An 18,178-nucleotide genomic window follows, 5' to 3' on the forward strand; every position below is an offset into this window, starting at 1 on the left:
TGGTAGATTTCTGTATGTGAGCCATTCTAACCGGGGTGAGGTGAAACCTCATTGTGGTTTTGATTTGCATTTCCCTGATTGCTAGTGACCTTGAACATTTTTTCATGTGCCTGTTGGCCATTTGGATTTCCTCTTTTGAAAAATGTCTATTGAAGTCCTTGGCCCATCTCTTAAGTGGGTTGTTGGTTTTGTTTTTGTGGAGTTTCTTGATCTCTTTGTAGATTCTGGTTATTAACCCTTTATCTGTTGCATAGTTTGCAAATAGTTTTTCCCATTCTGTCGGTTGTCTCTTCACTCTCCTGACTGTTTCTTTTGCAGTACAGAAACTTCTCAATTTGATGCAATCCCAATAGTTGATTTTGGCTTTGACTGTCTGTGCCTCCCGGGTCTTTTCCAGAAATTCTTTGCCTGTGCCAATATCTTGAAGGGTTTCTCCAATGTTCTCTAATAACTTAATGGTGTCAGGTTGTAGATTTAGGTCTTTAATCCACGTTGAGTGGATTTTTGTGTAACGTGTAAGGTAGGGGTCTTGCTTCATGATTCTGCACGTGGAAATCCAGTTTTCCCAGCACCATTTATTGAATAGACTGTCCTTGCTCCAGGAATTAGTTTTAGATCCTTGATCAAATATAAGTTGGCTGTAGATGTTTGGGTTGATTTCTGGTGTTTCAATTCTGTTCCATTGGTCTATCCATCTGTTTCTGTACCAGTACCATGCTGTTTTGATTACAACTGCCCTGTAGTATGTCCTGAAGTCTGGTATTGTGATGCCTCCGGCTTTGTTTTTGTTGTACAAGATTGCTTTAGCTATTCGAGGTCTCTTGTGCCTCCATATGAATTTCAGCATCATTTTTTCTAGATCTGCGAAGAATGTCTTTGGTATCTTGATTGGGATTGCATTGAATCTATAAATTGCTTTTGGGAGAATGGACATTTTGATGATGTTGATCTTCCAATCCATGAGCATGGAAGATTTTTCCATTTTTTGGTATCCTCTTCTATTTCTTTCTTTAAGGTTTTGTAATTTTCATCGTAGAGGTCTTTAACATCCTTGGTTAAGTTTATTCCAAGGTATTTGATTGTTTTTGTAGCTATTGTGAATGGGATTGATCTTAGCAGCTCTTTCTCAGTCATGGCATTGTCTGTGTATACAAAGGCTGTTGATTTTTGTGCATTGATTTTATATCCTGCCACTTTGCCAAACTCCTCTATGAGTTCCAATAGTCTCTTAGTAGAGTTCTTTGGATCCTCTAAGTACAGAATCATATCGTCTGCAAAGAGGGATAGTTTGACTTCTTCCTTCTTGATTTGTATTCCTTTGATTTCTTTTTCTTGTCTGATGGCTCTGGCCAAAACTTCCAGAACTATGTTAAATAGCAGTGGTGAGAGTGGGCATCCCTGCCTGGTGCCAGATTTCAGTGGAAATGCTTCCAACTTTTCCCCATTCAATAGGATGCTGGCTGTGGGTTTTTTATAAATTGCTTTGATTATATTGAGGAATGTTCCTTCTATACCCAATTTGCTTAGAGTTTTCATCATGAAAGGGTGTTGAATTTTATCAAATGCTTTCTCTGCATCTATTGAGATAATCATATGGTTTTTCTTCTGCAGTCTGTTAATGTGGTGAATCACATTGATTGATTTGCGAATGTTGAACCATCCCTGCATACCAGGGATGAATCCCACTTGGTCTGGGTGGATGATCTTTCTGATGTGTTGTTGTATTCTATTGGCCAGAATTTTATTGAGGATTTTTGCGTCTATGTTCATCAGGGATATTGGTCTGTAATTTTCTTTCAGTGCTGCATCTTTCTCTGGCTTAGGGATTAAGGTGATGCTGGCTTCATAGAAAGAATTTGGGAGGATTCCCTCTTTTTCGATTGTTCTGAATAGTTTGAGAAGAAATGGGATTAGTTCTTCTTTAAATGTCTGGTAGAATTCAGCAGTGAATCCATCTGGTCCTGGGCTTTTCTTTGTTGGGAGGGCCTTTATTACTGTTTCAATTTCTGTTTCAGTTATGGGTCTATTTAGGTTTTCGATGTCTTCCTGGTTCAATTTAGGCAGGTTGCATGTGTCCAGGAATCTATCCATTTCTGATAGGTTTTCCTGTTTGCTGGCATACAGGTCCTTGTAGTAATTTCTGATGATTCTTTTTATTTCTGTGGTGTCTGTTGTTACGTTTCCTTTTTCATCTCTGATTTTACTGATTTGGGTCTTTTCTCTTCTTTTTTTAGTTAGTTGGGCCATTGGGGTGTCAATTTTGTTTATTTTTTCAAAAAACCAGCTTCTCGCTTGGCTGATTTTTTGTAATGTTTTTTTGGATTCAATCCTATTAATTTCTTCTCTGGTTTTAATTATTTCTCTTCTCCTACTAGATTTGGGTTTGGTTTGCTGCAGTTTTTCTAGGTCCTTGAGGTGCGCTGAAAGCTCATTTATTTGGTACCTTTCCAATTTCTTGGTATAGGCACCTATTGCTATAAATTTGCCTCTCAATACTGCTTTTGCTGTATCCCATAAGTTTTGATATGTTGTGTTGTTGTCTTCATTTACTTCCAGAAAGTTTTTGATTTCTCTTTTGATTTCTTGAATGACCCAGTGTTCATTCAGGAGCATGTTGTTCAGTCTCCATGTGTTTGCATACTTTCTGGGGTTTCCTGAGTTGCTAATTTCCAGCTTCATCCCGCTGTGGTCTGAGAAGCTGCATGGTATGATTCTAATTCTTTTAAATTTGCTGAGACTTGCTTTATGGCCTAGTATGTGGTCAATCCTAGAGAAGGTTCCATGCGCTGCTGAGAAGAATGTGAAGTCTGTAGATGTAGGGTTGAAAGTTCTGTAGATATCTGTTAGATCCATTTGGGCAATAGTGTCAATTAAATCTGCTGTTTCCTTGTTGATCTTCTGTCCGGATGATCTGTCTATTTCTGAGAGTGGAGTATTGAAGTCCCCCAGTACTATTGTATTGGAATCTAAATCTCCCTTTAAGTCCCTTAACATATCTTTTAAATAGACCGGTGCCCTGTAATTAGGTGCATATACATTTATAATAGTTACATCTTCCTGTTGAATTGAACCCTTAATCATTATATAGTGTCCCTCTTTGTCTCTCTTAACAGTTTTTGTATTAAAGTTTATTTTGTCTGATATTAATATGGCTACACCTGCTTTTTTTTGGTTTCTGTTGGCATGGAATATCTTTTTCCAACCTTTCACTTTCAGTCTGCATGCCTCTTTGTTAGAGAGATGTGTTTCTTGTAGGCAACAAATAGTTGGGTTGTGTTCTGTGAGCCAGTCAGCTAAACGGTGTCTTTTAACTGAAGAATTCAGACCATTAATGTTCAATGTGACTATTGATAGGTAGTGACTTTGCCCTGCCATTTTCCCGGAAATATTTTCTAGTATATGCTTTGAGCTTCCCATGCTCTTTTACTGGTAGGTGTTCTTCCTTTCCCTTCTTTCATATTGATGGCCGTGTTTCTGTGTTTCTGAGTGTAGCACATCTTTAAGTATTTTTTGCAGGGCCGGACGAGTGGCCACAAAGTCTTTCAATTTCTGTTTGCTATGAAAGGTCTTTATTTCACCTTCATTCACAAATGAGAGCTTGGCAGGATATAATATTCTGGGCTGGCAATTTTTCTCTCTTAGCACCTGTGCTATGTCTCGCCATTCCCTCCTAGCTTGTAGGGTTTCTGATGAGAAGTCAGCTGTGAGTCTGATTGGAGATCCTCTGAGAGTAATCTGACGTTTCTCTCTTGCACATTTTAGGATCTTTTCTTTATGTTTCACTGTGGTAAGTTTAATTACCACGTGTCGTGGTGAGGATCTCTTTTGGTCATGTTTATTGGGGGTTCTATGAGCTTCCTGTACTAGGATATCTCTGTCCTCCAAACCTGGAAAGTTCTCTGCTAGTATCTCACTAAAAAGGCCTTCCAATCCTTTCTCTCTCTCCATGCCTTCAGGAACTCCTAGAACTCGAATGTTGGTTTTTTTAATAGTATCCTGTAGATTCCCAACAATATTTTTTAGGTTTCTAATTTCCTCTTCTTTTCTTTGGTTTGACTGTATGTTTTCCTGTGCTCTATCTTCTAAGTCCGATATTCTCTCTTCTGCTTCACCCATTCTGTTTTTAAGGCTTTCTAATGTGTTTGTCATTTGATCTATTGAGCTCTTCATTTCATTTTGATTTCTCTTCACTATAACACTTTCCTGTTCTACTAGTTTCTGAGTTTCATTTTGACTCTTCCTTAAAATTTCGTTTTCACGAGAGAGATTTTCAATCTTGTCCATTAAGGATTTCTGTAGTTCAAGGATTTGCTTTTGAAAACTTCTAAATGTTCTTATCATAAATTTTTTGAAATCCGTATCTTGCATTTCTTCTATCTCATCATCTTCATACTCTTGGCTTGGGGTGTTTTGCTTATTTGGAGGCATCATAGTGTCATCGTTGATCTTGCTCCCTCTATTTCTGTGTTTGTTACTCGGCATAGTTAATTCTTCTTGCGTCACTGTGCATTTTTTTTCTTTTTTTTTTTTTATTTATACTGTGTCCGTGTTAAGTGGACTGCCTGCTGTTGGAGGAGCCTTGGAGGCTTGAGATGGGTGCGGCCTGAGAGCTCTGCCTGGTTCTTCCAGGTTAAGGGTGTGCAAAGGTGACACCCTCAGGTTATGCGTGGTAAATCTCTCTCTTTTTATTTATTTATTTTATTTATTCAGGGGGTAAGTAACACCGCAGGGCAGGGCTGTGCAGAATTGATGGTATTTAGCTTCCAGTCTTTGGCTCCTCTGGACTCCCACTGGGTTGCCTAGGCTACTGAATTGTAGTGACTCAGTTCCTTAGCTCTCCCCCATTGATATGTAAATCCAGAGAGCAGGCCTGCTCTTTGTCTCTTGGGAATTCTAGCCTTGCAGCCTTGTAACCTTTGCAAGGTTAGGGGGAAGAGAAACCCCGAAGCTTTTTTTTTTCCTTCTTTCCGGTAGTGAGTTTGCTGCACTTTCCGGTCCCCCTCTAGATTCTGACCCCCGTTTCCCCACCAATGTCTCGGGTTATTGAGCTCACCTCCCCTTCCAGCGCCGATGTGTGGACTCGGAGCCCTGAGTGTCCCAAGTCTCCCCGCTGTTGTCTGTGTGGCATGCACTCCCCTTGGAGCACTGGGGCTTCTGCGGCTGGGTCCCGCGACTTGGCTTCCGCGCGGTGGACGACCTTGTTCTCCCAGTAGGTCCTCCGATTCACGATTCCCGTGCAATTTTTTCCTGGTTCTTTTTTCTGCGGCTACCGTAACTCCCCTTTTATTAAACTAAATTTTCCCGGACTATCGGTGCGCGCCCTCACTATTCCGCCACCTTGGCTCCGCCTATGTGGCAGTTTATTTTCCTCGTACCCCATTTGGATTTGCAAGAAACTTCTTGGCTCAGAGTGGGACAGAAGACAGTCCTACAGGATCACATGCCTGGTGAGACCTTGCAGCACTTGAGTGTGTCAACATGTGAGACCCACTCCACAAAGCCATCATGACCGTGAACCCCTACACACAAACGCCGTCCCTTTTTAAGACCCCTACAGTTTGACTCATTTGTAGCTCTGAGAGCTTTGCTTCCCCCCCCCCCCCCGTAACAGGTGCTCTTCCAAGCACAGTTAAAAACTTATGGGAGGGCCGGCGCCAAGGCTCACTAGGCTAATCCTCCGCCTGCGGCACCAGCACCCTGGGTTCTAGCCCTGGTTGAGGTGCCAGATTCTGTCTTGGTTGCTCCTCTTCCAGTCCAGCTCTCTGCTGTGGCCTGGAAAGGCAGTGGAGGATGGCCCAAGTGCTTGGGCCCCTGCACCCACATGGCAGACCAGGAGGAAGCACATGGCTCCTAGCTTCGGATCAGCAGAGCGCACTGGCCATGGTGGCCATTTGGGGAGTGAACCAACAGAAGGAAGACGTTTCTCTCTGTCTCTGTCTCTGTCTCTCTCACTGTCTAACTCTGCCTGTCAAAAAAATATATATATAGGAGGCACTGGCGTTGTGGCAAAGTGGGTAAAGCCACGGCCTGCAACCCTGGCACCCCATACAGGCACACTGGTTCCTTGTGGATGTTTGAGGGAGTGAAGCAGCAGATGGATGACATATCTCTCTCTCTCTCTCTCTCTCTCTCTCTCTCTCTCTCCCCTCCCCTCCTTCCCTCTACCCTCTCTCTCCCTCTGTAACTCTTCCAAATAAATAAATAAATCTTAAAAAAACAGAAAGGGGATGTGTTTTCTGTTACATCCCCTTAATAGTCTCATGTTTGAACCTGATTCTTAACCCTCCAGCTTTGTTTCTTGTGGTATCCTGTTTAACTACTGCTTAGAGCTAAATGGAAGCCAATGTAATAATTTCTGATTTAAAGTTTCCAATGTTTGATTTCATGAGACTTGATTTGCACCTATAAATAACACATTTTTAACTTTTTAAACATATTTGCTTGTTTGAAAAGCAAAATGACAAAGCAAGGAAGAGACAAAGAGAAAAAGAGAGAAGGAGAAATCTTACATCTACTGGTTCACTCCCAAAATGGCCCCAACCAGTGGGCCTGGGTGTGAACTCAAAATGTCCACAACCACCAGGGCTGGACCACGCTGAAGCCAGGAGCCAGGAACTCCATCCAGGTCTCCAACATGCATGGCCGGGACCCAAGCACTTGGGCCATCCTCCACTGCTTTCCCAGGTTCCTTAGCAGGGAACTGGGTCCGAATTCATCTGGTATTCAAACTGGGGCTCCGATATGGGATGCTGGCCTCTCAAGCCATGGCTTAAACCCCTACACTGCATCGGTCCCTAATTTTTTATTTTGAGAAAAGTTCAGATTACAGACATGTTACAAAAAGAAGTCAAATTCCCACTGGCTTTATCCCCAGCTTTCCCAGTTTACATTTTATAAGATGATACTGAAGTTATCACAAGGATACTAATCATAACACTATTGCTGAATCACTATTGGGATTATACCAGGTTTTCTGGAAGTATTCTTTGTTTTCCTCTTCCAAGAACTAATGTAGGATTCTACACTGCATTTATTTTCCAAGTCTCTTAATCTCTTCTAATCGGTGATGGTTGCTTAGTCTTTATTTAAGATCTTGAGATTGATGAAGAGTCACATCAATTGTATGTAGAATGTCCTTCAGTACAGAACCGTATATTTTTCTTGATCAGGTTCAGAATGGATCTTGTTAGGAGGGACGTGTGTGCAATGTACCCATCTAACGTGCACCCTAGGAGAGGAGACATGATGTGGACATGTCATTCCTGGTGAGGGTGAGAATCACTTAGTTACCATGCACTTAGCTCACTTGTGTTTTGCAGATTTCTTCACCGTGAAGATGCTATGACTCTCTTTGCAATTAACAAATATTTACTGAGTGCAAACACTCTGAGGACATCCAGTCATCCTGTTGCTCTTTAAATTTTCTATCACGATTTGAATATCTACAGTGGATTTTACCTGTAGGATGATTCCTGTGGTGTTGTATGATGATAATTTTCTAATTCTGTTATTCTTTCTAAATTTTCTCTTACTGATTTCCAAAAATTATTCTTTTTGGAAGAGATGTCTTTTTAAACCATTTTTACTAAAGTATTTATCCATACAGCAAAGACAAGAGGGTATGTATTTCATTCTTGAGTTTATAATCCATTATCATCATTAATAGTTGAGTAGCTCAAAAGTTTCTATCTTTGGCCACTGGGAACACTTCCACCTTGACTCTTATTTTTAGCATTGCCTTTAGTGTAAGCTTTTCCTAACTTTGAGCTGGTACAAGATACACTAGTCTCATCCAGTATTTTTTCCTACCCCAACCCTGGAATTAACTACTTCTCAAAGGATCTCTGATTCCTTCGAATGAAAGTTAAGATCAAGATTTGAATGTTAGGTATACTCCTTGTTACTGTGATGTCATTGCTCCTAAGTCCCTTCAGAGCACAAAGCAAAGTAATATTTTTATACACTAACCCAATTACCTTTACCCACCTATATGTATTTCTTTTCATATAAATGTATGTAACTATATCTTTCTATCACTATCCACAAGCTTCATTCCAATAACTCTGACCTAATGGACATCACAATTCCAGCAACTTCCTCATTATTTAAAACTTCTCTCTTGAATAATAAAATCATAACTATCAATATGTGAAATACACTTTCTTATTTTTTCAATGCTACCATTCAAGTAGTTTAAAATTCACTAAGATATTGCCCCATGAGAAACACCTTCACCCAGAAGAGCACATTTTCTGGATGCTTTTCATTTCTAATTTTACAATAGTCTATCAAAATACTACAATCTGTCCTTTACCTTCAATGACTTTATTGTGGTTATGATATTCATTTTCAATATGTAATTTTCTAACATAGTATAATTTGCTTCAAACTTCATGTCCTGTTGGGTTCCCCTCACATTCATGCTGATTTTGTTAAAGTTCTAGTAATAAAATATATTACCTGAAGGCCGGTGCCATGGCTTACTAGGCTAATCCTCTGCCTTGTGGCGCCAGCACACCGGGTTCTAATCCTGGTCGGGGTGCCGGATTCTGTCCCGGTTGCCCCTCTTCCAGGCCAGCTCTCTGCTGTGGCCAGGGAGTGCAGTGGAGGATGGCCCAAGTGCTTGGGCCCTGCACCCCATGGGAGACCAGGATAAATACCTGGCTTCTGCCATCGGATCAGTGCACTGCGCCGGCTGCAGCGCGCCGGCTGCAGTGGCCATTGGAGGGTGAACCAACGGCAAAGGAAGACCTTTCTCTCTGTCTCTCTCTCTCACTGTCCACTCTGCCTGTCAAAAAAAAAATATATTAATGTAGTATACAATTTTGAATTTTGTGTCATGTGTCAAATACATTCTCTTATAGAAGACTTTGATCATCCAGAAACTCTTTCACATCCCACATTTGCACTCACCTACTGTGCCCAGACTCTAAACTCTAGCAAATGTTGAACTATTTTCATTTCCTGTAGGGCCAGCTTTTCCAGAATGTCATCTAAATGAAATCAGAGACAATGAAAACTTTGGAATCTGGCTTCTTTAACTTAGTAGAATGCATTTAACACTTACCCATGTTGCTGTATTAGCCCATAATTCTTTTTATTGTTAAGCAGTTATCTGTTCTATGGATATAATATAATTTATCTATTTTGTCTGAAAGATATCTTGGTTGTTTCCTGATTTTAGTGATCAAGAATAAAGCTCCTATGAATATTCATAAGAAAAATTCTGAATAAAGAGAAGCTTCTTTTTCTTTTGAGTAAATACTTAACTGTAACATACTCATACTAAGGCAACAGTATGCTTATAAGAAACCAGCAACCTCCCTCTGTCACTATGCCTTTCAAATAAATAAATCTTAAAAAAAAAAGAGAGAAACCAACAATTTTTCTAAAGTGGCTGTATAATTTTACATTCTTACAACCAATGTATTAAAGTAGCATACCATTATAGTTTCACTTCACATTTCTTTATGGATAATGAAATTGGTCATCTTTTTTATATGCTCATTTGTAAGCTTGAAATTTTTACTAATTATTGCCTTTTATATATTCTAGATGAATTTGTCCACAAGAAATGTAATTTACAAATATTTATTCCCATTCTGTAACTTTTCATTCCTTTAGCAGAACTGAGCAGAAGTTTCCAATTTTTACAAAGCTCAATTTATTTATTTTGCGTTATTCCTCATATTTTGTTGATATGTTTAAAAATTCTTTGTCTAGCCCAAATCACACATATCAAAATTTCTCCTATATTTTCTTCTAGAAGTTCTTTTTTTTTTAAAGGCAGAGTGGACAGTGAGAGAGAGAGACAGAGAGAAAGGTCTTCCTTTGCCATTGGTTCACCCTCCAATGGCCGCCACGGCTGGTGCACTGCAGCCAGCACACTGTGCCAATCCGATGGCAGGAGCCAGGTATTTATCCTGGTCTCCCATGGGGTGCAGGGCCCAAGTACTTGGGCCATCCTCCAGTGCACTCCCTGGCCACAGCAGAGAGCTGGTCTGGAAGAGGGGCAACCGGGACAGAATCCGGCACCCCGAGCGGGACTAGAACCCGGTGTGCTGGCACCGCAAGGCGGAGGATTAGCCTAGTGAGCTGTGGCTCCGGCCTTCTAGAAGTTCTAAACTTGCATTTCTACTTATATGGTCAATGATAGCTATGTTAAATTTTGTGTAAGGTATAAGATATTGTCGAGCTTAATTTTTTAATGTGATGACAATTATTCTAGTGTAATTTTGGGGGGAAACTATTATTTCTCCATTGAATTGTCATTGCAAACTTTGTCAAAAATTTCTTATCTGTATATGAGTCCATTGTGAATTTCCTATTCTGTTCCACCAATCTATTTTTATAGATTTCCAACCAATACCACACTTTTGTTAGCATCATGGCTTTATAATACTTCTTAAGATCAATTACCATTATTCCTTTAGTTTTTTCCTTCTTAAAATTTGTTTCAGTTATTCAAAGTACTTTATATTTCCACAAAAAACCTGTAGGATAAAATTACCAAGATCTACAAAGTGGAATTGTGACTGCAATTTTGCAGAAACCATCAACCAACTTATGGAGACTTGACATCATAACAATATAAAGCCTTCCAGGCATGGAAATAACATGGCTTCATTTCTACGGGCCTTCTTTAATTACTGTCAGCATGATTTTGCTTCTTCTTTTCCAATATGCATGTTTTCTAATTTTTTTGATTCTCCTGTTTCACTGCTTAGGATTTTCAGGAAGACACTAAGGAAGTTCTGAGAGGGGCCATTCTTGCCTTGTTCCCAATTTAGGGCAGGCTAGAGCAGGGGAGCAGGGAGATGAATGCATTCAGTTCTACTGTTGTGGGCAATGAGATCCCCAACTGGGTTTGTTTCAGATTCCAAGTTTGCAGACAGATATTTAAAAAATACACACACACACACACACATATATATATATATAAATATATATTTGAAAAGCAGAGACAATAAAGGTGGAACTCTCATCCACTACTTCACTCTTCAAATGCCCACAACAGCTGGGACTGGAACAGGACAAAGCCAGAAGCCAGAAACTCAGTCTGGGTCTTCCACATGGGTAGCAGGGATTCAAGTACTTGATTCATCACCTGCTGTCTCCCAGGGTAGGCATGAGCAGGAAGCTGGAATCGGGAGTGGAGCCAGGACTTGAATGCATCTCATAATAACTCAAGCTTGCAACATATCAATAAATAATTAACTCACAAAGTATGAAGCGGGAGACTCTAGGTGACTTTCTACAATGTCCAGCAAGGAACAAAATGAATTGAAATCAGGCCTGCCGTGTGCTAGTGAGATGTGCTCCTCATCTGGAGAGAAGGGGCAGAAAGGAGAGGAGGAGGAGTCTTCCCTGCCAGCCCCTTGTTTATCACAGCACTGGAAGCGGGCAAGCACAGACCATTCCTGCTCACATGCTGTTCCCTCCAACTTTCTCTCACTTGATTAGATGCATGCTTTTTTCCTACCCTTCCTCTCCTAGTCAGAATATGGCCAACCACACAGAACAAAGATGCATTGGACATCGAAGTGGTTGTTATTTGCAGATGTATTTCCCATGAGGTGGAGGGACTGAAGCTAGTCACATTTAAGCATTGACACTTTTATGGAGTTTTGAGAGGGAGCATCCCCCAAGTCACAAAAGAAAAAGAAAGAAGAGAGCCTCTTCAAAGATCAAAGGTGCTGGAAAATCATCACCTTGTTGAGATGCCTTTCACGTGGACTCTGTTGACAACAGTATAAGCACATCTAGCAAAAAGAGAAAAGGCTGATTTGCTTGATTATAAATCTGTTAAAGAGATCTTTGGGGGTGAAATGAACATACACAGAAAAATCAGTGACAGAGAGTATTAGAGTGAAGCAAAAGCATCAGTTTTAGTGAAGGAAATGGAACAATTTACGTGTTTATAGTTTTTTTTCTAGTGAATACCTCTCTGCACATTAACAATTTCATTTTCTAATTGTTATATAACCCTCTTGATCATTAACCACTTTCTTTCTACTGTTGATAAATGAACATTTCTAATGCTCACTTTATAGAATGTAAACCATATATCCTAATGTGTACATGTGTATGTGTGTGTGAGTTTGTATGTGTGCGCACCAATCCATAACTGCTTCCCATTCAACAAAGCATACTGACACGGCAGAAATTTTCATTTTAATATAAAGTACCATATGAATTTTGATGAGTTTTCATCTCTTAGGCATATGATCTCATTTTTTGTAAATTACCAAAATTTAACTGTTAATCTGTCCATCATTGCAGCTAATACATTTTTTAAATGAAGAAAATTATATTAAAGCACCCCAAATGTAATGTATAGCTGAAGGTAGAGTTGGACTTGAGTTCATATAAGAAATATTTAGGGGCCTTCCCAATGCTTCATCATATAAAAATAAAGAGCCAATTGAATATTCTTTAAAACAAAATAGTATGGGGGCCGGTGCGTGGCTCACTTGGTTAATCCTCTGCCTGCAGTGCTGGCATCCCATATGGGCACCGGGTTCTAGTCCCGGCTGCTCCTCTTCCAGTCCAGCTCTCTGCTGTGGCCCAGGAGTGCAGTGGAGGATGGCCCAAGTGCTTGGGCCCTGCACCCGCATGGGAGACCAGGAGAAGCACCTGGCTCCTGGCTTCGGATTGGCACAGTGCACCAGCCATAGTGGCCATTTGGGGAGTGAACCCACGGAAGGAAGACCTTTCTCTCTGTCTCTGTCTCTCTCTCTGTCAAATAAAAAAAAAAGTAAAAGAAAAAAAAAAAGCAGTGCAATGCCCTCTTTGAGTGGGTGATCATCATTTCCAGGCATTGTTGTGTGATTTGGCAAATGGTTGAAAGAATAATTTAAATATTCAAAATTCAGAGATAAAGACTCTTTATCATGTAATTTGATGACCATCAATATTTTTTAATCATCTTCTTCTTCCTATACCTTCTGATACATATACTTTATGAGATCACTTATTAATTGCTATTTATTAGAACATTGATTAACATTTACACTGTAAATCAATGTCTATATAAAACAAGGTACCCTTGAGAAATCAAAATTTAGTTCCAAATACTTTAAACCTTTAAAATGATTACAGCTACATGCAACTAAATTATCTAAATTCTCTTATTTTTCTATCGTGTAATCAATGCACCTCATTTTATAAGTAGAAACCTGTTCACCAACTGATAAAAAACCAATCAAGACTAGCAGCGCTGCTTTTGTCTCCATGCCCCAAGTAAATTATAGCAGACGTTCAAACAAGGTCTCCACAACACCTTCTCACAATGCAATGCCTTCAACCCAGGTAAATGATACCTCGAGGGTTTTTTTCCCATGTAATTCTTGTTTTACAGGTTTTTACATCTTTTTATTCACTGCATAGAATAGAAACACTATGCAAGACACTTATTTAAAACAGCTAGAGGTAAAAAGCACTCTCAATAAAGCTGCCCTTACCTTGGTAATAAATATTAATCATATGTCTGTCCAGATAAATTCCAAATTTTTGTTCGTGTTTTCATTAACAGGAAAATAGACACTACCCTCATTATACAAGGGTATTCCAAAATTTTGCAAAAAAAATTTTAAAAGCTAAGTTAAGAAATAAGATCCTTTTGGTGCAAAACTATTTGAAATCCATGCCTAGTTTGCTCATAATACGCATTTTTCATGAACTTTTGAAGACTCCTTATGCAGTTAAACAACTTACTTATGGGTCACCCAGTCAAGGTTTTATTTCTCTGAATATTGACTTTCCTTTGCAATCATATTATCTTGCTGTAGCCAGTATTAACTCAGAGAAAGGAAAAATAAAAAAAAGCAAAACTAGCCACAACCAGGCGTTCTCCTAAAGGTAAAAATCTGTCAGAAATACAACTTTATGATACTTTCCATTGTCTTTTATCAGTGTCCAAAAGGGAAGAAAAATGGAAAAGCAAAGGATCACTCTTTTCCTCACTAACACCTCAAGAACATACAGTTCACTGCATAGCAGGATCATTGATGTCGGCTACTGAAACCAGAAGAATCTGTAATCACCAGCAGTCTGGTTCTATTTGTGAAACAGATTACTATGCTTTCAGAGTGCTAATGATCTACCTCTCTAAAAATATCAAATTAGACAAAAGTCGCTACAATATTAGAATCACCATTCACCTGAGACAACAACATCGCTTTGTAGAAATTACTCTAATCTACCTCTGGAGTGAAATTCTTCACACATTGACAGTCAGCATAACCTCTGCCTCACGTGTGAAACGCGGGGCCGGGTGCATTTCCCAAACGGGAGAACTCACTGAGAGCCTGTACTGAAGCTGCCTCACATCTAACCTTTTCAAAATTTTAAGTCTTTATATGTTTTATCACCTCTGGATTAATTCATGTGTAGTAGGCCTTTCAACAGCTTAAAAGGTTATTAGCTCATATACGAATATAAAGTTTCCTTAATTTTTTGAAATATGAGATAATAGCAAACAAAGAATATTTTCAACAGACTAACAGCTACACCAGTGGAGTCCTAGGTTTAAAGTCAGAATAACACTGTTATCCTGGGCGGCCAATTATTAAGCCAGTAGCTTTGTATAAATATTGAGGCATCATTTTTCATATATAATAGAGAACCAGGAAAACTTACCTTGTCTGATACAGTCTTGTTGATACCACCAAATGAGATAAAGTGTATAAAGGTGCTATTCAAATCATAGTAGTTTCCTTCACCTCAAAAAACATGATTTGCAAATTTTACACACTATTTTAGTTAGTACTTAAATATGCTCATTAGGCTCAAATGCCATATCAGTTATTAAATAATGCATTTATGCTTATTATATTTAAATATCACTAGTTATTTATAAATAATATACTACTGATGAAATTAAAAGGGAGTAACAGCATCTTAGTATTAATCAGATCGTTTGTAAGGAAAGCTGAGCAGTAGTTTAGATCTGCTCAGGACATTGTTATGCGCCCGACACCTTGCATTTACCTTTACAGATAAGAAAATAGCACAACAGACTTGACCTAGGACCCTGCAGGTCACATGGAAAGGTGAATCACCAAGTAGTAGTCAGAGTGATCCTATCTGGAGCAACGTCTTATGACTGTGTCAAAAGATAGGGGCAACAGAAGAAGAGAAATTGCAAACCACTTGCTCTTGTGAGAACTATGAAAATATCTGACAATAATTGGTAGGGAGATCACAAATAATTTTTTTTTAGTTTTTTGTCACAGGCATCCTCATTTGCCACACTGATGACATTAAGTATATATTAATTATCCAATGATTTTTCAATGCTTCCCACTCCTATTTCCTCTCACGTGGGAGGCCCTACATGTGCTGAATGTACATGGGAACCACTCCCTCTGCCAAGGCTGTTTGAAAGAATACCCCATCCCAGTCATGAGTGCAGAAACACACTGTGATTAGGCTTCAGCATGATTTGTTTTAAGGGGACACGACACTGGAGCGCAAGGTGACATAAATGAGCTAGCACAGCTCTTGGCTTACGTTCAAAACTCAGCAAGTGCTGTGTGGCCTCTGTTTTGGGGATTCTGGTGCCACGGGTATTGCACTACTTCTGTTCTCCCCTTTACTTCATGATATGGTTTCAGCTTTCATTTGCTGGAATCATTCTTGAGCATTGTGTTTGGGAGAGCATGTAGAGAGTGCATTTCTCCTTTCTCCCTGCTTTTAAATTACAGGTTGTTTGCTGGCTTTAAGATTTTGAATCCTAGAGCTTTTACTCTGGGTTCTGGAGAAGCTGGTTAGAAGCCTTTTCCCAAAGGCTGAGCAGAGCTTAGCGGGGCCATGGGGGCTCCACAGGCAGCTCCACGGGCTGGTGCTTTTTCATCAGGGCAAGCTGCGTCCTGGCAGGGCACTCTTGGCCCAGCTCCCACTATTTGCATCGGATTCAAGATAAACAAGAGCTGTTGCAGGGGTGCCAGAAGGACTTGAAATTCCTCTCAGAAGAAGAGTATTGGAAATTTACAAATATTTTTTACAGATATTGTCTAGGCATTAGGTGAACATCTTAAGTTAAGACAAGTTATTGTCACTGCTACAGTCTATTCTGAGACATTCTATGCCAGATAATCTCGGAAAAGTATAAATCTTGTATGAATGGCTTCTACCTGTGTGCTTTTGGCACCCGAAGGAGAGGAATTTGGAGTAGTCGCAAACGCAAGATCGGTTCCTGCTGCTACTTCTGTATGGGAAGGTGGGTTTGCAGATGCTTTTCCAAAGGAACTTGCTCACGGGATGAATCCTATATTGGAATGTGAACTCCGTATTCTAGAATTAACGGGCTGTTGCTTGGGTTTTTATTACCCTCGTAGACCTTTGCTCCAGTATGTGCAGGGCATGGGCTAAGAAGCCGCGTTGCTTCCCCCTGCTGGGTGCAGTGAGAGACGCCTACCGAAGGGAACTTTGTCCACAGCTCACCTCCACGTGGCCTGTGCTGTGCAGCAGAAGAGTGCCCGACAGTGGTTTGCTGAGCTTCCTGGGGATTCGGAGAAGATTTTGGAAATTATCAGGTTATTTTAAAACTATATGAACAGTGGGAGCATTTTGATGAGAGGAGAGAGATGGCAATGATTCTCATAGGAGGGCAAACCCAAAGCCACCTCCCAGCAGTGAAGGAGAGCAGGATCCGAATGGAAGGCGGAACTCCAGCTGCGCCCAGTCGAAAGACCTTCCCAGGAATTCAGCAGTGGACTGCTTGGAGAGGAACCGCTGGACAGAGTTCACTCCCGTCTTCAGTGGTGGCACACAAATGAACATGGAGAGCTTGTTTCTGTCAAGCATACTGGGAAGTGATTTTACTTTTGCAAAATACGTTTTTCCTTACCTAAGTCGATTCTAGTACAAAATCTATTATAATCTCCTGGTTATAAAAGTATGACAAGGTTCTAAGAGGAGCTGCAGACATTTCAAAATTAATAACTTTCATTTAATATTTCTTAACTTGGATAATAGAAAAACTTTTTAAGTTTAAAATCATCTTTGTTCACTGAGGTACCGCAAAAGGACATAAAAATTCAAGATGTGAGAATTGTTTTTCTTTCATAAGTTAAACTTAAGCATCTTCCTGAAGCATTGCTTCCAAAAATAGTAAAATGATGTTAGTGAAGACTGACTTGTTTCTTCACTGTAAAAGCCTGGGTAGGTGAAATAATTCTCCTGTATCTATTTTTTGTAAGATTTACTTAATTACTTGAAAGGCAGAGATACAGAGAAAGAAGGCAAGACAGAGAGAGAGAGAGAGAGAGAGAGAGAGATCTGGTTCACTCCCCAAATAGCCACAATGGCCAGGGCTGGGCCAGGCCGAAGCCAGGAGCCAGGAGCTTCCTCCAGGTCTCTCACATGGGTGCAGGGCCCAAAGACTGGGGCCATCTTCTGCTGCTTTCCCAGGTGCATTATCATGGAGCTGGATCAGAAGTGGAGCAGCCAGGACTTGAACCCAGTACCCATATTGGATGCCGGCACTGCAGGCAGAAACTGAACTTGCTGTACTGCAGTGCGGGCTCCCCTACATCTATTTCTTAAACTCCTTAACGTCTATCTACTAACTTATGAAAATCTTATGGCAACTAATTTAATAATTGATTCCTATTTATATATACTCTGCAACAATTTGAAAACTAATATAATTAAACCTCTTAATATCACTATCTGTACTATTCCTAATGAGCTAGTCATCACTTCATTAAATTTGACTTTGATGAGATAATACAGATATTTCCTTTGCAAGTATAATACAGTTATAAACTAAAGTCATACTTTCCTTTAAGAATCCAACTACATTCACAAAAATCCTATCTCAGTGATTCTGTCTCCAGAAAGATTCTTTCCTGAGAGCAGAAGCGCACAGGAGCCAAGGGCAAAGGGTCTCTTACTCACCTGAGGCTCGGTTGCCATTTCTTCTGATTGATGACGACAAGAAGCACCCAGCCGGCCATGCATCCTGTCCCTTCCTGACACTAGACAACCCCGCTGTGGACAAAACTCTGATCCCTTCATGGCAATACAGGGGTTTCTCTGTGTACTCTGCATACAACTTGAAGTATTAGACACCTTGCTCCCAAAAGCCAACCAGCTAATGGGAATTGGGTTTTCACTCTGTCAGTCTCGAAGTCTCTCTCTCTCTCTCTCTCTCTCTCTCTCTTACACACAC

At 40.1% G+C, this 18,178-nt stretch overlaps 1 protein-coding gene and 1 pseudogene across 2 annotated transcripts in view; both read left to right on the forward strand.

Annotated features, from left to right (window-relative positions):
• Positions 1-9,854, forward strand: part of LOC108176049 (uncharacterized) — a 384,299-nt gene extending 374,445 nt beyond the window's left edge. For both annotated transcript variants that reach the window (XR_016211588.1, XR_016211581.1), the window contains exon 3: positions 9,787-9,854. The gene's annotated coding sequence lies outside the window, so the exon portion shown is untranslated. The remainder of the gene's footprint in view (positions 1-9,786) is intronic.
• A 5,937-nt stretch (positions 9,855-15,791) lies between these two features.
• LOC149124831 (cyclin-C pseudogene) lies at positions 15,792-16,867 on the forward strand (annotated as a pseudogene).
• The last annotated feature ends 1,311 nt before the right edge of the window (positions 16,868-18,178 follow it).

Source organism: Oryctolagus cuniculus, chromosome 8 (genome assembly GCF_051225735.1).
Source record: "Oryctolagus cuniculus isolate XC-2025 breed Fujian yellow rabbit chromosome 8, ASM5122573v1, whole genome shotgun sequence".
Taxonomy (NCBI): Eukaryota; Metazoa; Chordata; class Mammalia; order Lagomorpha; family Leporidae; genus Oryctolagus; species Oryctolagus cuniculus.